We start from the raw sequence: 6,000 nt of genomic DNA, 5'->3' as shown, positions 1-6,000 counted from the left end.
TGGAAAGCAATTTGCACCACTCCAAAGCAGACATTTGTTTTTCTGTCTCAATGTTTAGAAGATACACTTTTAGATCAATAACCTGGAAAGTTTTTCAATGGGCAGAGAAACACCTGGATCATACAAACTAGAAATACAGCCAATGTGGCATTATCATTATTGGCACCCAAGCCTTGACAGCAGTGGCAGCATTGTTAGATAACATTTAAAGCTGTCACAAGTTCCAGGTTCAGCCTCCATCTGATTATTATCTGCATTAAAGTGGAGTTCCACCCATAAATATAACATTACATCAGTAGTTTTAAAAAAATGTCATTAGTCCTTTACGAAATTTTTTTTTTTTTTAGATGCCTTCAAAGTGTTGTTGCTAGGCAGAATAGTTAATCTTCCCACTTCCTGCACCTAGGTGCTTAATGCTTCCTAACCTACACCGCACAGACTCCTGGGAATGTAGTGGGTGTAACTTTCCAGGAATCTGTGCACTCCCAGTCTCAAAGAATCATGTGACTTGGACAGCACAGGTGCTGAAACCTGATCTGACACTGCTTGTGCAGCACTGAGCATGTGCGAGATCTGCAAGGCTGAAATCCAGGAAGTCATACAGTCTGGCTTCATGATGCCCACACTTAAGATGGCCCCAGTCAATTTCTATTTTATAAAGTGTCTAAATGCTGTAACAACCTAACAAAACGGACCTTAGTTTACAGACTAACTTTACTAGAATACATTAAGCTTGTGTATTACAGGGGTATTTATATTTAAAAAGTGAAATTGTGGCCGGAACTCCGCTTTAAATATATAGGTACTCCTCATAGTTGAGTGATACTGGGTTTTCTCTGAACACTTGTAGGCAGATTCACAAAGACTTACGACTGCGTATCAGTATATACGCCATCGTAAGTCCGAATCCGCGCCGTCGTATCAAATTGAGATACGCTTCTCTGTTGCTAAGATACGACCGGCGTACGTCTCCTACGCCGTCGTATCTTAGCTGCATATTTACGCTGGCCGCTAGGGGTGTGTACGTCGATTTACGCCGAGAATATGTAAATGAGCAAGATACGCCTATTCACAAACGTACGTACGCCCGTCGCAGTAAGCTACGCCGTTTACGTAAGGCGTTTTGCAGGCGTAAAGATAAACCACCAAAAAGATGGCGCAGCCAATGTTAAGTATGGACGTCGGAACAGCCGTCGAATTTCACGACGTTTGCGTAAGCCGATTCAGAATGGGGCTGGGCGTAGGTTACGTTCACGTCGAAAGCATTGACTATTTGCGACGTGATTTTGAGCAAGCGCACTGGTATACGTCCACGGATGGGGCATGCACCGTTCGTTAGGCGCTTCATTTACGTGGGGTCACAAGTCATTTCCATACAACACGCCCACTACAGCCTACTTTGAATTACGACGGCCTATTTACACTACGCCGCTGTAACTTAGGACGCAAGTTCTTTGTGAATACTGTACTTGCCTCTCTAACTTACGGCGGCGTAGCGTATATGAGATGCGCTACGCCCGCCTAAAGTTAGGCACATCTACCTGAATCTGGCTATTTGATTCCTACTCACAGGACCTCTAATATTCTATACTGAGACACAGATACACTCTGTGCAGTGATTTGCAGTATCCCTTACTAGATATACTAGAGAAATAATCAGACATTTTACCTTTGACCCCAGTAAGCTGTTCTGTACATACAAATAAAGTTTGGATTGTAAATTTCCCTTTATTACACCAGTGTGTGTTTGTAGTACAAGGTAACAATGCAGTAAAGTAGCCGTTTTCTTCAGTTTAAGTATTATTAGATTCCTCCCCCAAGCTATAATATGAGTTCATTATTATACAGCTGTAGATATGAGGACATTCCTTCCTGGAGGGGATGGTGTGGATTGCGTTCAGTACGGCGTTGTGTTTTATTCCCAGGCTTATGCTGCACCCTAGTGGTCCCTCCAATCGCTTTTAGAAAGATTTTTCATTCCATCATAAAACCAAACTATAAAAGTAAGGTTCTTATTTTTTTTATATATATTTTATTTATTTTTCTTATTTTTTTTTTTGGAACAAAAAAATAAATAAAAAAAAATAAAAGTAAGGTTCTAATGCCTTGTACACGCGATCGGAATTTCCGATGGTAATTGAAATGTGCAAGGGAAGGTTGTAAGTCTCAATATCTGCAGTCCCTCAGTTATGATTTTTTTTATCATTTTCATTGATCATTTGGTCAGAAAATCCTCGCTGCTCCCCTGGGCACATGCTGTTTCTGGTGTCACACTTCTGGATGATCTTCTCCTACAGAACTCTCTTCCTGGTGTCTCCTGGGTCATGGACTCACATTCTGTTGCTTCTTCCTCCAAACTGACAAACCTGAATTCACTCACTCAGTTCACTTTCGATAAAAAAAATATCAACATCTACTGCAGAATATTTGAAAGCATATCACTCTATTTCATCGGTCAAAGTTACCATTAAACTGTATGTTGGACACATTAATTCAGGGCCGCTGATAGGGGGTACCACCAGTCCTCCTGTACGGGGCCCGAGCACATAGGGGGGCCCGGGCAGCAGGGGGAATCAGTTGTGGGCAGGACAGGGAGGATGATTGGTGCTGCAAGGGTGCAGTTACAGGTAGGGTTGCCACCTGTCCAGGATTCACACGGACAGTTTGGGTTTGGAATCATGTGTCCGGGTGTCAGACAGCCTGAAACCCGGACACATAATTTAGATTGGACTATGGTTTCCCAACAGGGTTGCTGGCTGCATTTGTCTAAGCTGAGAGTGTCTGTTGCTCTTTCACACTGCTTAAAGCCAACATTAACAAACCATGCCCCCCCCAAACACACCCCTTCTCTCTCCTGCCTCTGAGTAAGTACAATAAGGCAAATTAGGGTTCTCAGAGCATCCCTTACATCAGAGTTCCCCTTTACACCAAAGGCCACAGTGTTTCCCTTTACATCAGAGTCCTCTCCGTACATCAGAGTTCTCAGTGTCCCCCCTTAAATCAGGGTTCCAAGAGCACCCCTATGTCAGAGTCCCCAGAGTTCTCCCTTACATCCGAGTCTGCAGAGTCCCCCCCTTACAGTGAAAGGGAACTCTGCAAGGTCAGATGTAAAATGGGACTCTGTGGATCCAGATGTAAAAGGGGACTCTGTGGATCCAGATGTAAAAGGGGACTCTGTGGATCCAGATGTAAATGCGGACTCTGTGGATCCAGAAGTAAAGGGGGACTCTGTGGATTCAGAAGTAAAAGGGGACTCTGTGGATCCAGATGTAAAGGGGGACTCTGTGGATTCAGAAGTAAAAGGGGACTCTGTGGATCCAGATGTAAAGGGGGACTCTGTGGATTCAGAAGTAAAAGGGGACTCTGTGGATCCAGATGTTAAAGGGGACTCTTGTTATTAACTTCATATGATTAGAAATGTTATTTAATAGCAAAATATATGTATAGTTTATACTACAAAACTAAATTGCTGTGCGCGGCTAAATTGTTTGGGTTTGACTTAAAGAAAAGGTGGCAACCCTAGTTACAGGAACAATGCCATGTGTCTCTTCCTGCAGCAGTTGAAAGCCAGTGTCTTCCCCTCTCCCTCCTGCCTGCTTTAGGCAGCTGCAGGGGGATACACAGGGCATTGTTCATGTAATTGCACCCCCACCACACAGATCATCCTCCCTGCTCTGCCCACGCCTGATTCTTCCTGCTGTGTGAGCCCCCCAGCGCTACCAGCTTCCCTCTCCCACTGGCTGCTGCGGGCACACAGTTTGTTGCCTTGGCCATGTGTTTATGTTCATTGTCATGCTGGAATAGCCATCCACGACCCATTTTCTTTTTTTTTTTTTTTTTTTTTATTTCTGTCAAAATAGAAGACCGGCCCACATGGACCACAGCGAAAAACATTACAACATTTGCAATATTCAAATAAACACATTAAGAAAAATTGCAGTCACAAGCAGTATTCGGCCTAAGCCGCTAATCATCGTGTTTGGACATATCTCGTGGGCATAAACATCAATACCAGCAGCTTAGTGCAATCTGCTATCTGCCCATCCCAAGAGACGGTCACTCATCTCAGACACTGTTTGTGTAGGATCCACTGCGTCTGGGCACCATGGAACCGTGGGCCAGCCCCTCACATTTTCCCTTTTCTTAAGTGTAGAGGAATAGAAATCATAGAAATAGAGAAGTGGATACTGCTTAACTAGCAGTCCAGGAAAAAGGGGGAATGGTGAGAGAGGGGAGAGAAAGAAAGTGAGGGGTGAAGTGGTGAGAGTAGGGATGGATGTCGGGGGGGGGGGGGGTGAAGGATAGGGGGGGGTTGGGAGCTCGCAAGCATGGACCATCACCGCTGACTAGCGGGTTCCCTTCTCCGTGACGTTCTCTGTCATCAGGGCTACGTATCCAAAGGGGGGGGGTGGATTTTGACTCAGGGGGGTCAGTGATTCTCCTCTGAGGGCCTGGCCCTCCTCGGAGTACTGGAACATCTTCCATAATTGCCAGGTCTGGGTGCAAAGCTCGCTCCTATTTTGCTTAGACAGGACCAGGTCCTCCATCCAACCAATCTCGTCTACCCTCCGCAGCCACATGGCTACTGTCGGCGGACGAGGGGATTTCCAGCACAGTGGGACGCAGGCCCTGGCCGCATCCAACAAGTGCCTGATTTTTTGTATACTCGCGCTGGGGTGGAAGTTACGTGGAGCATGAAAAATACTGGGTCATCCGGGACTTCGCGTTCTGTAAATTTTTGTGTAACCCGCCTGACCTCCTCCCAAAACGACCTAAGGAGTGGGCATGACCAAAAAATATGTAGTAGTGTACCCCTGTCTGTTTGGCACCTCCAACAGAGGTCCGATGTGTCCGGAAACCATTTATGCAAAAGGACCGGGGTCCTGTCCACGACCCATTTTCAATGCCCTGGCTCAGGGAAGGAGGTTCTCACCCAAGATTTGACGGTACAGGGCCCTGATCATCATCCCTTTGATGCAGTGAAGTTGTCCTGTTCCTGTAGCAGAAACACACCCCCAAAGCATAATGTTTCCACCTCCATGCTTCCGCCTCAACTACGCTTGAGTGCTTTTGTCATATACCACTTACTCCCAGTCTGAATATAGATATCAGATATTCCAACCGCTGACAACAACAAGGCAAAAGTCGTTTGGTTGCTGAACATGAACTGATTTATTTGAGATGACACACAAATATATACAGCAGGATGACAATACAAACTGTAACCAGAAACCTAATTAACATGAGCTAGTTTACTAGTCATTTACCCAGACTTGGTGACTCAGAGATATGACCCTTCAGGGCAGCCTTGGCATCTCCTAACTTACAATACACATAAGTATAAACACATCCCCCAATAGTTTTCTAGGAGACAAAGGGGTGTTAATGAGCACAATAAATGATTTTGTGAAATACCCGGGCTTTCTAGATCTCATTAATCAGCATTCCTTTCACATACATCTGTCCACTGAGTCCCAAGCTGGCAGAGACCATCATGGCCTCCCTAATAATGTCCTTTTGCATTACATAAAAGAATATCTCCCTCAAATGCCAGGGCCCATAGTCAATAGGCAAGAGGCTAGCATTCAGTCAGTCCCGGGTGAGTCTGTCACAGACCTCCAGACCGAGGGAGATTGACAGTTATTTTGTTTTTCTTCCATTTGTGAATAATCGCACCAATTGTTATCACCCTCTTACCAAGCTGCTTGGTGATGGTCTTGTAGCCCATTCCAGCCTTGTGTAGGTCTACAATCTTGCCCCTGACATCCTTGGACAGCTCTTTGGTCTTGGCCATGGTGGAGAGATTGGAATCTGATTGCTTCTGTAGACAGGTGTCTTTTTTCTACAGGTAACAAGTTGAGATTAGGAGCACTACCTTTTAAGAGAGTGCTCCTAATCTCAGCTCGTTGCCTGTATAGAGGACACCTGGGAGCCAGAAATCTTGCTGATTGATAGGAGATCAAATGCTTATTTCACTCATTAAAATGCAAATCAATTTAT

This window comes from Rana temporaria, chromosome 1 (assembly GCF_905171775.1).
Source record: "Rana temporaria chromosome 1, aRanTem1.1, whole genome shotgun sequence".
In the NCBI taxonomy this organism is placed as follows: domain Eukaryota; kingdom Metazoa; phylum Chordata; class Amphibia; order Anura; family Ranidae; genus Rana; species Rana temporaria.
Note: the sequence above shows the minus strand (reverse complement) of the source record.